Genomic DNA, 16,674 nt, shown 5'->3' with positions numbered 1-16,674 from the left:
TGTCTTTATTCTCCAGTATTCCCAGAAGATTGATGCTTTTGTAAGGTTACTGATCATGCATATTCAAAGCATTTTTCTGGTCTCAGTGTACTATTTTAAACTAGTTTTCTGATGAACGTATTCTGCTGACTAAGCAAGTTGTTTATCGCGTAACTCTTCCTCTGTAGATATCACACTGCTTTGTCTGACAAATCCAGCTTTCACTGTCACATTTTCTGACTTATTTTAAAAGGCAAGAAGAGTTTAAAGCAATAATTTTGTATTCCATGTGCAAAAAGCAAAACAAAATATTTCACCATAATCATACTACTTTCAAGTTTTGTATCTCTGAATCCATTAAATGAACAATGTTTTGTGTTGGAGGATGCATAGGAATAACAAAGTAGTCATGTCATCCTGGCAGATCTTGAGTAAGTGGACTTCTGTGTGCTTTCTGGGTTTCTCATGTGGTAGGAAGGAGTAAGAGATGTAATTTAACAACCTTATCTGATTACCAGAGTGTATCAGATGGCCTAGTGATAGTCACACTATCTTCCTGACCATAGAGCATCTTGATCTATGTTGTCTCTTTGGTTGATAAGTTGTGAATGTATGCAGATCTGAAAAGTTTAATGGGAAACCTTACTGTCTATACATTCCCAATACAACTTCAGGGTTTCTATGTACCTGGTGCTACTGTCTTTACATATTTAGCTGAAGACCTTCTCACCCATTTCCACCATTTGTTTTGGTGCTTGTGTCCATTTGAACAGGAATGTTTCCTAGTGCTTATCCCTTCTCAGTTATATCTGAGGTATTGCTTTGTGATGTTTCTTTAAAAAAATCAACCAAATGAAGCAGTCATTGGACATGCTGATCTTATCTGGTACTACAAGGAAGTACTTCGTGGTAATTTTGAAAGTATAGTGCATGATAATGGCAGAAAAGAAGGTGTGGTATATAGCTAGTTTTAAGAATGTTTGTGGGAAAAGAAGGCACGTTCTGTCTCTCTTTAATTTTTCTGACTTTATAAAAGAAGACTTGATAAAAAAAATATTTTGACATGCTGTAGGTACTTCAATTACAGTCTGACAGAATCAATTGCTATTCTGTGCTATGGTAATGGAAACAGGATTTTTATTTGAAATTCCTGATAAGAATGTGAAGGCACTGTTCTTATTTTTTTTCCTGAAAAGCCTTATTTTAGAAAACAATTAATAAAATCAAAGTCTATCTTTTCCTTCAAATCCATTGAGATTAAAATAGATTAGCATTCACATAGTTCTCATTTTATATCAGAAAGCTGAACACATTCTCTCTCAAACAGCAGGGGAAAAGTGAAGAAAACACAATTTAATTACAGTGTTAGTGTTAAACCCAAACTAGTTAGGGATGAATAAGTGTTTCTGTTGAAATTCTCTGGGTTCAGAGATTTATAACTTGGTGATAAGATTCTCCTACGGCACAATTTTACTGCATAAACATAGCTTGGAAACAAAAGATAGATATTTTTCAGAAACTGAGATGTAATAACTGCTGAAAAAGCAAATGAAAATCATATTAATTTTATTGCAGTTTCATGATTTCAGATCCATTTTATTATCAGAGCAGGAATTTTAATTTCTCTACAGGCTTTTCCATGGCACTCAGCATTGACTCAGCTGCTGTAAATTGCATTGCTCCACTGAAGTCAGTAGACCAACAGTGTTTAAGCTGTAAATTTAACACAGATTTCCAGAGGTATCCCACTCCCAGAACTTCAACTGGCTTCTGGCAGTACCAGATGTTGTAATGAAGCTCTAGGCCTACTGATTACGAGGCCTTCACTTTTGTCAAACAAGACCTTGTTCTTGAGGCATCTGCAATGTGAAATCTGTGAAAAAGAATCTTCTCCTCTTGCTTTCTCTTACCTTTGGAAGGCAGAACAGCCTCACCTAGGATGTCCTTGTTGCTGAGGAGACTAACAGTTGAACTACATTGGTAATAGTATGTACAGCTAGATCACTAGTGAGATTTATATATTTAAATAAGTGTTACCTCAGATGCATACGTGTGCTGTTTTTAATAGTGAGTCTGTCAATTCCTCAAAACCTGAAAGTACTTGTATAGTTTCCAAACTTTCTGTTTTAAAGTACGTAAGTACAAAACATGAGCATAAAGTGCTTTCCAAAAATGATAAATTTGTTTGAGATATGGTGGTTGTCCTACATAAGTCATTTTTCAGTAGTCCTAACGCATTATCATGCTGTACTACTTTCTTTTTCATTTCCTAGCTAAATAACAAAATAAATAAATAACCTGGAATAAATTAAGTAAGTTCTAGCTCCCTGGACTCATCTAGTTGAGCTGTAATGCAGAGAAATAAGGATTAGGTGATTAGACTCTTATTATTTTAAGAGTTATTAACATTTTAAATAGTAACATCAGCATGGGTCATCAGAAGCTGATGAGCTAATTTTGGCTCCGGCAACTGCAGAGATAAAGCTGAATGAAACAAGTCAAAGATTGTTCCCTTAAGCATCACAGTCTCTCTTTTTTTTTTTTTTTTTTTTTTTTTTTTTTTTTTTATTAAGGGGGCAGAAGGAAAAAGAGTAACCCATCATACCATGAAATTACTTCTACAATCTCCTCCTTATCCAGCTAACTTTTGTGCAAATCTCTGTAATCTTTAAGAGGGCAGAGAAGGAGCAATGATCCTTCCTTAGGTCTTCTGGATTGGAAACCCTTGAAATAACTTCTCAGGTTGTGTTTCCTTCATTGTAATGTTGAGTGGAAGGAATGACCGTGATTGACTAGACTTGTAATTCCCTAACAAGACTATGTAGGCTTGTTGATGAGCTAATTATGATTCATGAAATATAGAGGGGTCTATATTTAAGCTCATTTGAGGTTAGGATGGGGAAGTTAATAATGTAGTTAATAATATAGTTGGAAACTGCTAAGGCTGCAGGTAACGTCTTTTTAAATTGCATAAGATTTGCAGGTGCTCCCTGAAGTAGGGTGGAAGTGGAAAGCAAGGTGATTTTTCAGCAGAAAACTGGGGAAAAAACAATGTCTCTTCCTCACTTATTCATTTTACTGAATTCATATGAGAAATAATCTAGAAAAGAAGAAGAATGTAAAACTAAGGCAAGGCTGAGAAAATGCAACACAAATTATGTCTAGATGCTGTTCAGGTTATGGTGAAATGAGTCCTTTGGTTATTAGAAATCTTCAAAGCTACAACAAAAATCTTACCATTTAAAATACTAGTATTTTGGATCAGAAAAGCTTGATGGAAATTAGAGGCTTGTGTTACTGTATAAGTTCACAAGCATTTTTTCTTATCACTGTATGCAAAGAGAACAATATTTTCATGTTTTACTTATAAAAGGGGTCGTGCTTTTATGGTCTTTCGTCTTCCACACAAAAACTCTCTCCTTTCTCAATTGAATACCAGTCAAGTTGCCTACTGAGGTGACCACATAAGTATTTGATCTTGTGCTTTCTCAAAGCGCTCAATGTGTCCCTACTGCAAGTTCTCAACTCTTTCTGAGAGCCAGAGTTGTTGAATTTTTGACAAAGATAAACTATCTCCAGAATGTTAGCTAAACATTAGCATATCATAGAATTATAGGATCATTTCAGTTGGAAGGGACCCTTAAAGGCCATCTGATCCATCTCCCCCACAATGAACAGGGACACCTACAGCTTGATCAGGATGCTCAGAGCCCTGTTTAGCCTAGTCTTGACTGTCTCCAGGGAGGGGGCACCCATCGCCTCTCTGGACAACCTGTGCCAATATTTCACTATCCTTACTATTAAAAATTCTTTTCTTATATCCAATCCAAATCTCCCTTCTTTTAGTTTTAAACCATTTTCCCTTGTCCTATCAGAACAGACTCTGCTAAAGAGTCTGACCCCTTCTTTCTTACAGCCGCTCTTTAGATACTGAAAGGCAGATATCGGGTCTCCCTGGAGCCTTTAATTCTTCAGGTAGAACAGCCAAAGTGCTCTCAGCCTGTCCTCATAGAGAGGTATTCCATACCTTGGATCATTTTTGTGGCCCTCCTCTGGATGTACTGAACTCCAATAGGTGCACATCTCTCCTTTGCTGAGGACTCCACATCTGGATGCAGTACTTCAAATGAGATCTCACCAGTGCAGAGTAGAGGGGCAGGATCACATCCCTTGACCTGCTGACCATGCTTCTTTTGATGCAGCCCAGGGCTTTCTGGGCTGTAAGGGCACATTGCTGGCTCATGCCCAGCTTACCAATCACAGTACCCCCAAGTCTTTTTCAGCAGAACTACTTCTGTGCTTTTCCTTTTTGTCCCCCAGCTTGTATTGATAGTGGAGGCTGCTTGGATCCAGGTGCAAAGCATGGTGCCATCTGCAACTTGCTAAGGTTGCACTTGGTCCCTCTGTCAATGTCATTGATGAAGATGTTAAACAGATTACGTGTCCCAGTAATGATCTCTGAAGGAATCTACTTGTTACTGGTCTCGTACAGACATTCACCACCACTCAGGGTATGATCTCACCAACAGTTCCTTGTCCACTGAACAGTCTGCCCATCAAATCCATCTCTTTCCAGTTTGCAGAGAAGGATGTTATGGGGTACCATGACAAAGGCCTTACTGAAGTCTAGAAAGATGAAATAAGCAGAAACCAAAGGCTGTACCACCCTTCTAGGCTTTTCTGTGTGATGTCTGGAAATGGTGTGCAATTCTATTTCCCCTAGACTTTATTCTGTGCTAAATCAACTGTACAAATGACTAAAGTTGGAATCCTTGAGATAAAAATCTGGCCTTAATTTACACTGTATTCTTTTGTGTCCTTCTAGGGATGTCAATGCTAACATCTGAGTTGTTTTGATATCAAATTAACCATTTCAACAAATATATTTTTTACAGCTAATTCTTGAGTGAGATAGCACAGCACATAAATATGACTTGTATAGACATTTGTGGTTCTGCTTTCCTTTGAGTAGTGCGCATTTAGGAGCTTTTTCTTTTTTTAGCATATCAGATTGTTTAAATGATAACTACTGTGCCACTGTCTTTGATGGTGATGACCTTGAATAGATTCATTTAAACTGGTAGGAATCTATGAGCATTAAAATCTGTTATGAGTAATAATGCTACTGTGTCAGGGCTACTGCATCATTTTTGGTGGAATTGTTTCTCTTACTATACAGCTCATCAGAGTGCATTCATGCTTGCTGTTGTTTGCAACTTTAACCCTTTACAAAAGTGTATTAATTTAAACTCATTAACAATATTCAGAGACTTGTACAGAATCATACTTTTCTGTTTCCTATTTGCTTCTATAATAAGCTTACAATTCTCAAAAACAAGCAGGGATAGTATAAGTTTGAATTAACTCACAAATCTACAGGTGCACTACAGTTTCAGAGAAGTTACAATAAACATCTCAAGTGTTTAAATTAGTTATCTCTGGTAGATTGTACAAAACAAACGAATCGAATCATATCCCTGTAACTATGAAAATATCTTTTTTTTTTACTAAGCATTCTTGGTGTACATAACTAATAAATTAACCACACATTCAGGCTTATTTCCAATTACTTGTTCACAAAACTATACATCATCAACAGCATTTGCAATTTCCTAAATTTATAAAATAAAATAAAAATGCGTACAAAACATGGGTGCTTTTCCATAATCAATGACTTTTACTGCTAGAAAACTCAGGATTGCATTTCATTTAATTATGTCCTACTGAGTATGATTAAATTGCTATGTAACTAAATTAGCAGTGACAATTGCTGGTTTTCTATTTCTGAATTTCTGTTTCTGAATTCCAAGAAAGGTTTTTGTAATTTATTGTATTGTTATGGATATTCTGTAATCTGGTAGATGTAGAAGTTGTACAATAAGGAGCTCAGTATTTTGAAGGTGTTTTATGACATGAAAAAACGCCATCTTTTGAAATTATGGGATGTATTATCACAGTGCCAGACTCTAATCTGCTACCAATTTATGTCAGCTTTCTGCATTCAAAAAGAACTCAAATCCTCTCTAAAAGTAGGAATCAGCTGAAGGTTTGTCTTGGCTTCATGAGCCCACTGCAATTAGGCAGCATGTGAATGTGTGCCATATGCATTTATTGCTCTTCTAAGCATGTGTTACTTTGATGTGTTAGGTTAGAAATCTAACTCTTTTTCTTGGGCAGCCTTCCTCCTGGGTCTTTATACTGCTTAGCAGTTGAGTCCAGACTTTGAAACACAGCCTAATTTAGAGGCGGATGCTGCAGCTGCTGCTGTCATTTCAGCTGATTTTTTTTCTGCTTTGATGTCAGCTTAGAGTCTCGGTCGCTGCATCGGTCCCGCAGCCGCAGCAATTCGCCTAACGGACACCACAGCATTTTAAGCATGTCTCTTCACCTTTACATCTAATTTGAGAAGACTGACTCATTCACAATGCACCGCTGGTTCAGTGCAGTGTTGAGTTAACGCAGAATCTATCTTTCCTGATCTAGAGGAGACACAGAAATAGCTTGGAGTTTTTATGTTTAATGCCTGATAAAATGCTGATGATACAAGAAGACGGATGTCTTTTTTTTTTTTTTTTTTTTGACAGAAGGAGGATGGAATGCCTCGCTAGTCTTACCTCATCCTTTGCATTAGCAGCTGTACAGTGCAAAATGAGCTTTTTTCCTCTGAAAGCTGTCATGTTCCTTTTAAGATCTTACATTATCTGTACTTTTCCCACTCTCCATAATTCAGCAACAGTACATGCAGAGACATTCCACCTCAATTCCTCTTGTACTTGGACTATCCTTTGCTTTACTTTCTGCTCTGCCTTTCTGTGGCTGACAAACTCAAGGATTGCAGGAGCCTTGATCCCTCTGATGCCTTTACAGAGTGATTTGTCTCAGTGAGGTCCCTTGCTCAGGCCAAATCTTGCCTTCAGATGTATGTACATTCTCCCATTGATTTCAGTGAGATTCACAGACTTCTGAGCCCCCAATCTGGCTTTTAATCTTCTCTACCTTAAAGAATATATATAGAGATAGTAGTTTGTCTGACCCTTTTTAATAACTGAAATCCTTGTGTCCTCTGTCATTTTGGTTACTTTCTCTATAGTACGTTGATGTTCACTGTCACTCACAAAAAGAAAAAAAATCTCATCCTGACATATGTCTTTATATACTAATTTTACACATGTATTTCCTGGATTTGCTACTGTTGCAGATACTTCCAGTATTCCTCTCTGAACAAATATTTTCTCAAAGGTGTAATTGTGCCATTTTTCCAGTAATTTTTTTTTCAGTATGTTTTGAAAACAGATTTTGGTTAATTATTTTTTTGCAATAAATAATTTTTTAAAAAAATTTTCTGATAACAAAGTATTTTCCTAGGTTAAATAATACTAACAAATATCAAAGACACTGTAATAGAATCAAACAATTCTGGAGGTACGGGCATTTTAAGATTTATTAAAGAGAAAGTTTATTGAGTAAATGACTGTGAAAATTTCAAACCTTCTTAGAGTATCGAACAATACTAAACAGGGGCATTAAAATCATAGTGATTTTCACTTTTTCTGACAGTGAATTCACTCTTATCAGTATTGGTATAGTACTGTAGACTATTTAAAAATATTAGAACAAAAGAACCTTCTGATCTGACATTGGATAATTACAGCTATGAAGTCTTACTAAATTGTGGGAACTACACCTTTGTTTAGTAGCTTCTCAAGCAGTATCCTTAGGTTGCTGACTTTTTTTTTTTTTTTTTTTTTCCTCCTGTGAGCTTGACAGTAGAGCAGGAGATTGAGACTGGTTTCTTTGTAGTGACAGAAGCTCCTTGCTGCTCAGTCTGTTAAAGAAAGAATTCTATGGAAGTCAAGAAATCCTCAGTCAAAACTAAGTAAGTTTTGAAGGTTGAGAAATGAAACAAAGACTTCACTGCAGGTCAAGTGCTGATTTGGTTTGACTTAATTTTGAAGAGAAAGGTATCCTTTTTGACTTCAATGTTGGAAAATATTGTTTGCACCAATGTTTGAGAAGAGAAGGACTCTCTGTGATGCTTCTGGAAGAACAACTACATTTTTTATTCCAGTAAAATCTACCTAGATGAGAAACTGAGCAGCTGACGTCTTGTAGTTAGAAGCAGCTTATTGGAGGTCAGGGTGAATTCTGAGTGCGATGGTAGGTAAAACTTTCACCCTATTACAATCTCTGTCACAACAAGACAGATTAGGAAAAAAAAAAAAAAAAGTAGAGATCGTTTCAGCGTTTTTGTTACACTTTGCTTCAAAACATCTGTATGTTTCTGAGACATTCTCTTTTCATTTCACGACAAAGAGGCTCCCATGTATGATGAGAACTGAGTGTCAATTAACACTCCCCACAACACCTGATTTGAGAAGGGGTAAAGTTATATTACACTGTGACAATACCCAAACGACTCTTGCCTCAGCCAGGAAATTGTGAAAAAGCACTATTATGTGTCTGCTGATGCCTTGGCTCTGGGAAGACACATGGAACATGCAAAAGCAATGGTGGACCTTATTAGTGAAGAGTAGTATGCTCAGGAACTTGTAACATAGAGAGATGATGCGCCAGTGAGTAGCAAAGAGGCTGAGAGTATGCCCATGGAACAAAAGCACTGTTGCAGTACTGATGTTACCTCCAGAAAAGCTAAACTATGAACAAATTCTGAGCGTATAATGAAAAATTTGTTAGAAAAATGATGATAGAGTTGTGTTGTTTGTGATATTTTGCTTCCAGTGAAATGCTTTTCAAAAAATCTTGTTTCAAAATTTTTAGAATGTAATTACTAGTTTAAAAAATATATGATTATTAAGATTAGATACACAAATATGTGTAGGAGTCAAGGCAAAGTATATTGTTGGGAACAAATCCAAAAGCTCATGTTCTGAAATCCTCTCTGAAATGAAATGTCAATGTTCTGTTCTGTTGCAATATCAGGGAAAATTGCCCATATTTCATGAAACTGGAACACAAAAATCCTCAGGAATTGGTCTCAGCAAGGTGTGGAATAATTTCCATTCTTGATGATGTCCCATGAGTCACCCAGAGTCTTGAGAGATCAGCCCTAACGAGAAAGAATATAACCTTACCATATCAGGGCTTCACAACAGTCAAAAATCTAGCTTGACCTTCAACAGTAAAGCATGTCCCTCAGGCTAAATCCTAGCAAGTCTTGCCTTCAAACTGAGGCAAAAGGCCAAAAATGCTTATCCAGGGAGCAGCGATAGAGTAGGAAAATGAGAGGATCTTTTTTGGTTGGCAAACATCATAGTTTGACCTTTGTGTTCTCACTGTGCCAAGCCATCTAATCTCCAGGAGGCAGTCCTTTTTAATCTGCCAAGTGGCAAGCTGGCTCAGTACCTGTCAAGACCAGTATGCACCGCCAGGCATTTGGATTAAGGTTTAGATGTGTGAGATGACATACCTCTCTCCTAGAGCAGGACTGATTTTAGCGAGTCACAACCACTGGTCTCATGCTTCGAGAACCTTGGGACCTCCCTGTGCCGTACAGGCTCACTGAGCACAGGTACAGCAGTGCACCAGACTCTCAGTTTTCCAGTCTGTGTGAGTACTGAAGAATGTGGTGTGGGTATGATCTATAGAATAAAAATCAGTGAAAAGAAATTTGATTAACACTACGTTAATTAAATGTAACGTTTAAAAAAATAAAATAATAGAACATTTTCTTCTAATACCAGGAAATTAAAATTAAATTTTTACTTTCTGCTCCGAGGATGCCTGTTTTTGTCAGGTTAGATTTTTGATTTTTTTTTTTTTTTTTTGGACAAAGTCATATTTGAGAACCATTTTGATAATGTCTTAACAAGTCATTGACAAGTGATTTTAGGAAGGTTTTACTAGGAATGAAAGTTTTTGTTCAGTCATAAATCCTTCAGTCATAAATTCTCAAAAATGAGAAAGCTCATTGTAACTCATTAAAAGCAATCTTTGCTAGTCCCTGAGACTGGAAAAGTTGCATGGAATTTATTCTAGTTAGACAATATTGTAGGTAGGCAATGCTTCTTTCTGAGGAATATTTTCCTCTGGAATTTTTTTTTCTTATATTTTTGTGGCTATTTAGATTTTACTAGACAAAGTGGATTTTTTCCATGGGTTCACAGAAAAAATACATAACTCACTATTCTGTGGAGGTAAAGAAAGGGGGAAAAAAAAAGCGCAGTTGTTATTGCTTCAAAAATTACTTTTCTTGCAAAGAATGTTGAATTTACTAAAAAAAAAAAAAAAAAGGATATATTTTGTGGAAGATTAAAACTTATAGTCTTCCTTTCCAAATATAGCTTTCGCTTGACATCTGCCGTTACCATCTCATGTAATAATAAGTGCAAATCTCTTACTGAAGAATGAAAGGTTTGCCTTGTCTTTACACTGGTCTAAAAGAGCCATCCAGTCTCTGTTTCTCATTTGCCTTCCTTAACTTCTTATTAAGGTCACCTTCAGCATGGTTAATAAGCAGAAAGATCATCGGTCACTTCAAAGTGCTTTCACGTTTCAGAATTTGTTTTTGTCTGCAGAGAGCAAATGGAGAGATGATATGGTAGAAATCAGTTTCTTGTCTTTTATGTGACCTCCTCAAGAGGCCTTTGGTAGCGCATGGTCTTTCCATACATTTACATGTAGCACTTGTTGTCTAGCTGCATACCCTTTTCTGTGCCATTCTTCTACAATGCTGAATAGTCATTAATGTGTTTGCATAAACCTGGATAAGGAAGATTTCTCTCGATCAATGATTTCTCTTTCATTTGGGTTAAAATAGAGTTGTTTTACATTAGCCTGATAGTTTTCATGAGGCATATCTGAGCTGAATTCAGATATGGCATTGTTACGAAGCATTTGCTTCATTCAGTCAACTAAAAAAAGTTTGAACTACAGAATTAAGGCCAGATAACTAAAAGGTAATTGTGCTTCTTCCTTCTCAATATCATACATTGCATCTGCTTTCACTGGCCCTGTAACTGCACAGCTACTCTGTTCCTTGGTGTTCATTTGCTAATACTGGTCAGGACTTTGCACTTTTAGGGATTTTAAAATGAGAAACAAGTCTATGGAAAAGAATTCAAAATATCCTCATACGCCTACAAAAGTGCAATTTCTTTTTAAAGGTATCGCCCCTTGGCTGACTTTGATCAATGAGTATGGACTTGTTTGCTTCTCAGTAAGTACAAAAGTATACTCTCTTACTCCCTTAGATGGAGGACAAAATATTTCTCTCCCTCAGTATCACAAGATGCTGGATTTTCTTGAAAGTACCAACAGCATTTCCTTGCTGTTCTGACAAGATGCTATGTCCAACACTGCTTGTGTATTCCCTTCTGTTCCCACCTCTTCCCTGAGGCACTAGTGGTGGTCTTTCTGCATGTTTCACAGATGTTTCTTCCACTCAGCTCCTTGGTTGTTTTTCAAGTGGCTTCTTACAGCAAATGTTTCCATGTGTGCACGCTCCTTCCTTTCTGCTGACACCTTTTCTTTCTATAAAAACAATCTGCTGCTGTCTTTCAGATCTAGAGAGAGACCATCCCATACCACAGATGCTGGTTTTCTTTTTAGATTCTTTGGCATTGGTACACATGGTCAGCAGGCAATACCTCCCTCCTGTCTGTTCCTCGTGACTAACACTGTTGATGTTTTTTTCTTTCAATCTTATTTGTTACCCTTACACACACTGTTTTTCTTTTCTTTTTTTCTTTTTTCTTTTTTTTTCTGTTATTCTCTTCTTTGTACTATTGGCCCACATGGGTTCTCTTCATCTCTCACTACAGCTTGGGAGAGGAAAACCTTGCACATTAACTGTTTCACCTTGGTTACCACAGGCAAATTGTATGCCAACTTTTTCTTCTGCTTAGGAACTGAAAAAAAAAAAAAGGTCAGGTTTACTTTTTTTTTTTATATACTCACACAGACACACAGGAGCAAAATTAAATTCACTTTCTACAGCTGCTCAGAGTGCTGGTTACTGCCTGAGTCCAACGAGACATGCAGAGATCAGACGCTATGATTGAGATGACTGCCTTTTTAGTTTGTATGTGATAAAATTTAAGCTGAGGTTGCCTAATAATTTACATTCTGAAAGATGTATGTTTGCCTACAATAAACCTGGCAATCAAAATTTTTCATATCTGCTTCTGAACATGGTCACAAAAAGGTGGCTGTTATCTAACCTGCTTAGCAGGTTTTCAATCTAAAAACAAATGGAAAAAAAAAACAACAACCCAAACAAAAGAGCCACAATTTGTTTTGCTGAATGCATTGGTGTCTTTTTGTAGATACATGCACACATATATATGTATCATTACAGTGACACTTATACGTACATGTTTTATTAATATGAAGGTCTTCACCTAGGTAATTTCTTTTTCAAACATAATTTTCTTTTAATTTTTAAATATGTAATATGTTAATATTCTCCCCAAATAGTGTTTTGTCATATAGACAGAACATTTTCAGAGTCACTAACAGAAAAATCTGAGCTCTTTTTTTTCTATGAAAGCATTAAAATAGATTGTCCACTCAGCATTTCCTTATTTTCCTAAAAATACTAGGTGTCATCTGAGAGAAAGCTGAGATCTTTACTTTGACTTTTGAAGTAGATTTAGGTTTAGAAGTATACTAGTGATGGTCCTTGACAGTCTTATCTATAAATGTAGGACGAATTTTCATTCTTTTCAGGTATATGTATCTTCACAGAAATGCATGAATGCTGCCAACCATGATAAAAAAAAATTTGCATTTCTCACCCCTCTTACTTTCTCTCCGGGAGAATTTGGTTGAGCACATTTTCACACAAAAACGTCCTTTGACAATCTTAAAGCTTTTTATGTGGATAATGGAAACAGTATTATATGATTTCAGTAAGTCACAAAAGGCAAAGAGTCAATTATAGTTATAGACTATATTCAAATTTGTATTCTTCACTTGCAGACCTGTAGACCAAAAAGGCCTAACAGCAGGACCAAATCATGTGACTGGATAATATTAACATAGGGTGTCTTTACTTTCTACAGTAGAACTATTTGGGATTCATATACACTTTCTCATCTTCAGCAGGATGCATGATTGCTGAGTAGCTAAGAACTACGGTTGTGATAGCACTTTAGGAATGGCAGCCAAGTTGCAGGAGTCATTCTGGCTTAGCCTGAAGTTTAGGGAAGTCTAAATGCTCTAGAATATGAATAGATATTTATATAGAGAAAACATACCTGTAAATAAATATGAGAAAAAGAGTATCTCCATTTTTAATAGGAAATTAATTTGGAGTTGTTGGAGCAGGTCCAGAGGAGGGCCATGAAGGTGGCTAGAGCACCTCCCCTACAAGGACAGGCTGAGAGAGCTGGGACTCTTCAGCCTGGAGAAGAGAAGGCTCTGAGGAGACCTTGCAGCAGCCTCCTAATACCTGAAGGGGGCCTATAAGAAATCTGTGGAGAAACTTTTTATAAGGTTAGGTAGCGACAGGATGGGGGGAAATGGTTTTAAACTGGAAGAGGTTAGATTTGGAGGAGATATTAGGAAGAAAATCTTTATTGTGTGGTGAGATACAGGAACAGGTTGTCCAGTGAGGCAGTGCATGTCCCCTCCCTTGGAAGCATTCAAGGCCAGGCTGAATGGGGCTGTGAGCAACCCGGTCTAGAGGGAGATGTCCCTGCCTATAGCTGGGGAGTTGAAACTGGTGATCTTAAAGGTTCCTTCTAACCCAAACCATTCTATGATTTTTAATAGAGGAGGTGGCAAATCTGATTCTGCTTTCTGTTAGTACTGGGCAACAGTCTTCATTGGGTATACCAACGAGTCCTGGGTGTCCTCAGTAATGCATTATGTTAAATATAGTACATTAGACTTTGGTCTTCATTTGTATAAATCTCTTGATGGTATATAAAACAGTAGCATCCAAATCTGAGATTTGAACCATGGCCGTTTCTACTTTAAAACTTCTTCGACTGAAAGCGTGCATTTTTCTCCCATCTATGTTTATGATGTGATAAAAGAATATATCTCTACATATTTATCCTTACCTTAACCACTAGTAACTCCATGGTTATGATATCCAATAGGATTCTTCTGAAGAAACAACTTATGAAAAGCTCTGTAGAAATGTCATACAACAAAGAGCCTCATCTGGCAAGAGCCCAGTGGAAAAACGTCCACATTAAAGCTAGCCGTAAAACCTCCACTGATTTCTCCAGGCACAGGATTTCCCATGAAGTAATGACACAATAAGCCAGGTGGGCAATGCAAAGAATGTGCTTTCAGAACAGTGGAATAACAATAGCAATAAAAATAAACACAAGTTTGCCAGAGTAAAAAATAGCAATGAAAAGAAACATGTTCAGCAAAACGAATGGGACTGGTAGTGTACTACATAGTTGCCTCGCCAACGATATTTGCATCAATATATAAAGTATGTAAATGTGAATCCATGAGTCCTAGGCAAACACTTGCAGCTGTGGAGAATGTTGACTTTTGTGTTTTATTTGATGGGATGAGAGAACAATGTGCAGAGAATGAAAAAACTGAGTTTCAAGAAGTGCCTAAGCAGCATTCATACACTAGCAGTTGTCATCATCATGGTAAGATACAGAGAAAACAGATTTTTTTTTTTACGTTAGGTTTTTCTTTGTGCTGACAGAGCTGTCACTACGTAAATGCATATTTTTCCACTTGTATCTTTCAAATCAAAATTGATGTTTCAAAACATATGTAGATTTGTGGTTTTTTTTTTTTTTTAATGGGTAATACAGTTTTCCTAATAACCTTTCCAAGTGAAAGATTCTGTTTGATTCAGAGGAACAAACTCTTTTCAGAAAATTTGATTAGACTGCTAAACTCATCAGTCTGTCTCTGAGCCATGTACCTGATTACACATAGGTATATGCAATATGTTATGTGAAAGCAGTTTAGCCTGGATTCTATTGTGGCTGTAACCAAAGTGAATTTTGAGATAATGAGCTTCCATCCCCGTATACTTAGGATTGCAGTCTACTCTCTAAACTGATGATACAGCAGCTGCATAATGCAACAATGTAATTTATTCATGTAATATGTACAATATTGCTCTAATAAAAAGCCCATTGGCGGTTCTTCTAATTCTCTGTATGAGCACACTGTTATTAGTAGCTGTGTAAGTCAGTATTTCAGCATCTTCAAATTCTGGCTATCTATAAATTTCAAGCTACAATATTTTAAAAGGATAAAAAACAAAGCTAAATAATTTGAAATAGTGTGGGTTGTGAATCTGTTTGCACTGAACTAAAGCCTGCTGCATGTTTAAGAATGTGATCTATAGCAATATCAGAAAAACGCCCTAAGACAAAGAAACCTTGGTTACTGAACTTTTTGCTATGGATGCATGTCATGCTATGAATCGCATTTCCAAAAGGTGTTAAGACAGAAGAATGAAAAAATCAAGCATTCTGCATTTTCATGAGAAAACCTGCATGTCCACTGATCTGGCCAGCTTTCATTCAGAACTGAGTGATGTTTATGATATGACTGTTTCTATGGAAGGTGGATTTCTCTGAACTAAAATCTAATGTAAACGTTAACTTTCAACAGGAGCCTACACGTAAAGACAGTGATAAAGAGCATTATAACAGAATGCTTGGAAATTAATCTGCCAGTTTAACCCAGTAACCAACATGCATACTAAAACACTGATGCGAATTGAAAATAAAATAACCACGCTTGACAGATATAATAGTTTAAGTGATTTCAAATTAACCACATCCCACTGACCGCAAGTGAAGAATGTGTTCATTCTCCCGCAATGAAACATGCTCTAGGGACTCATTATACAGAGTGGAGTAAGTAAAACCAGAGTGGAGTAATTGATGCTGAGAAGGAAGGAAGAATGACAGCTATTTAATGATTCTCAAACTTATACATAAAGATATCACAAGCACTTAATATATTATTTTTCTCCCTCCAATCTAGAAATATTATAGGCTTAAATCTGTATTGTGCTGTAATTGCAACACTTGATATAGCTGTTAGGAATAATGAATCATGAAAAAGATGCATCAGGCAGCACATGAAAAGAGTGAATAACAAACAACCATGTGCTGATATGTGTACATGCATTATGATGCCATATTTCAGTGGTTTAGGTGAGGTGTCAGGGCATTTCTATTGTCCTAATCCCCCTGCCTGTAATTGCTTTTCAGATGGCAAGGGTTTCTTAATCTGGATATTATGTAATCCAAATTTACATGATTTTGTCCCTTCTTTTCACATGCATTGAGGTCTTTATTTACAGGCAATCTACTGAACAGAAGATGCACATGGAATCGGTGATGTCTATCCTATGCTGGTTCACAGGGAAGAAGAACAGTCATATATTCTATATTATATTTTATGCTCAGAGGCACTTTTACCTCCTGTATCTATGAGGAATGTCTCACAGGAAGCATAGTGCTCACAACCCACGGGTTAAGATCAGGTGATTAATAGCTGTGCATTGCTCTACAATAGTGATTTACATTATACGTATGATGGACAGGGATCCAGGAAGGAAGCACAACACAGGCAATACAAAATTTGGCCTATCTCACATTGTTCCCCATAAGGCTCATAGACAAACTGTAAAACTTCGTTAATATACCATTACCACTTGGTAACCATCTCTTCTACATTAACTATGTGACAACACACTGACTACGTGTTGTACAAGGCAACCTCTTCAGC

The sequence above is a fragment of the Tetrao urogallus genome (assembly GCF_951394365.1).
Source record: "Tetrao urogallus genome assembly, chromosome: 9".
In the NCBI taxonomy this organism is placed as follows: domain Eukaryota; kingdom Metazoa; phylum Chordata; class Aves; order Galliformes; family Phasianidae; genus Tetrao; species Tetrao urogallus.
Note: the sequence above shows the minus strand (reverse complement) of the source record.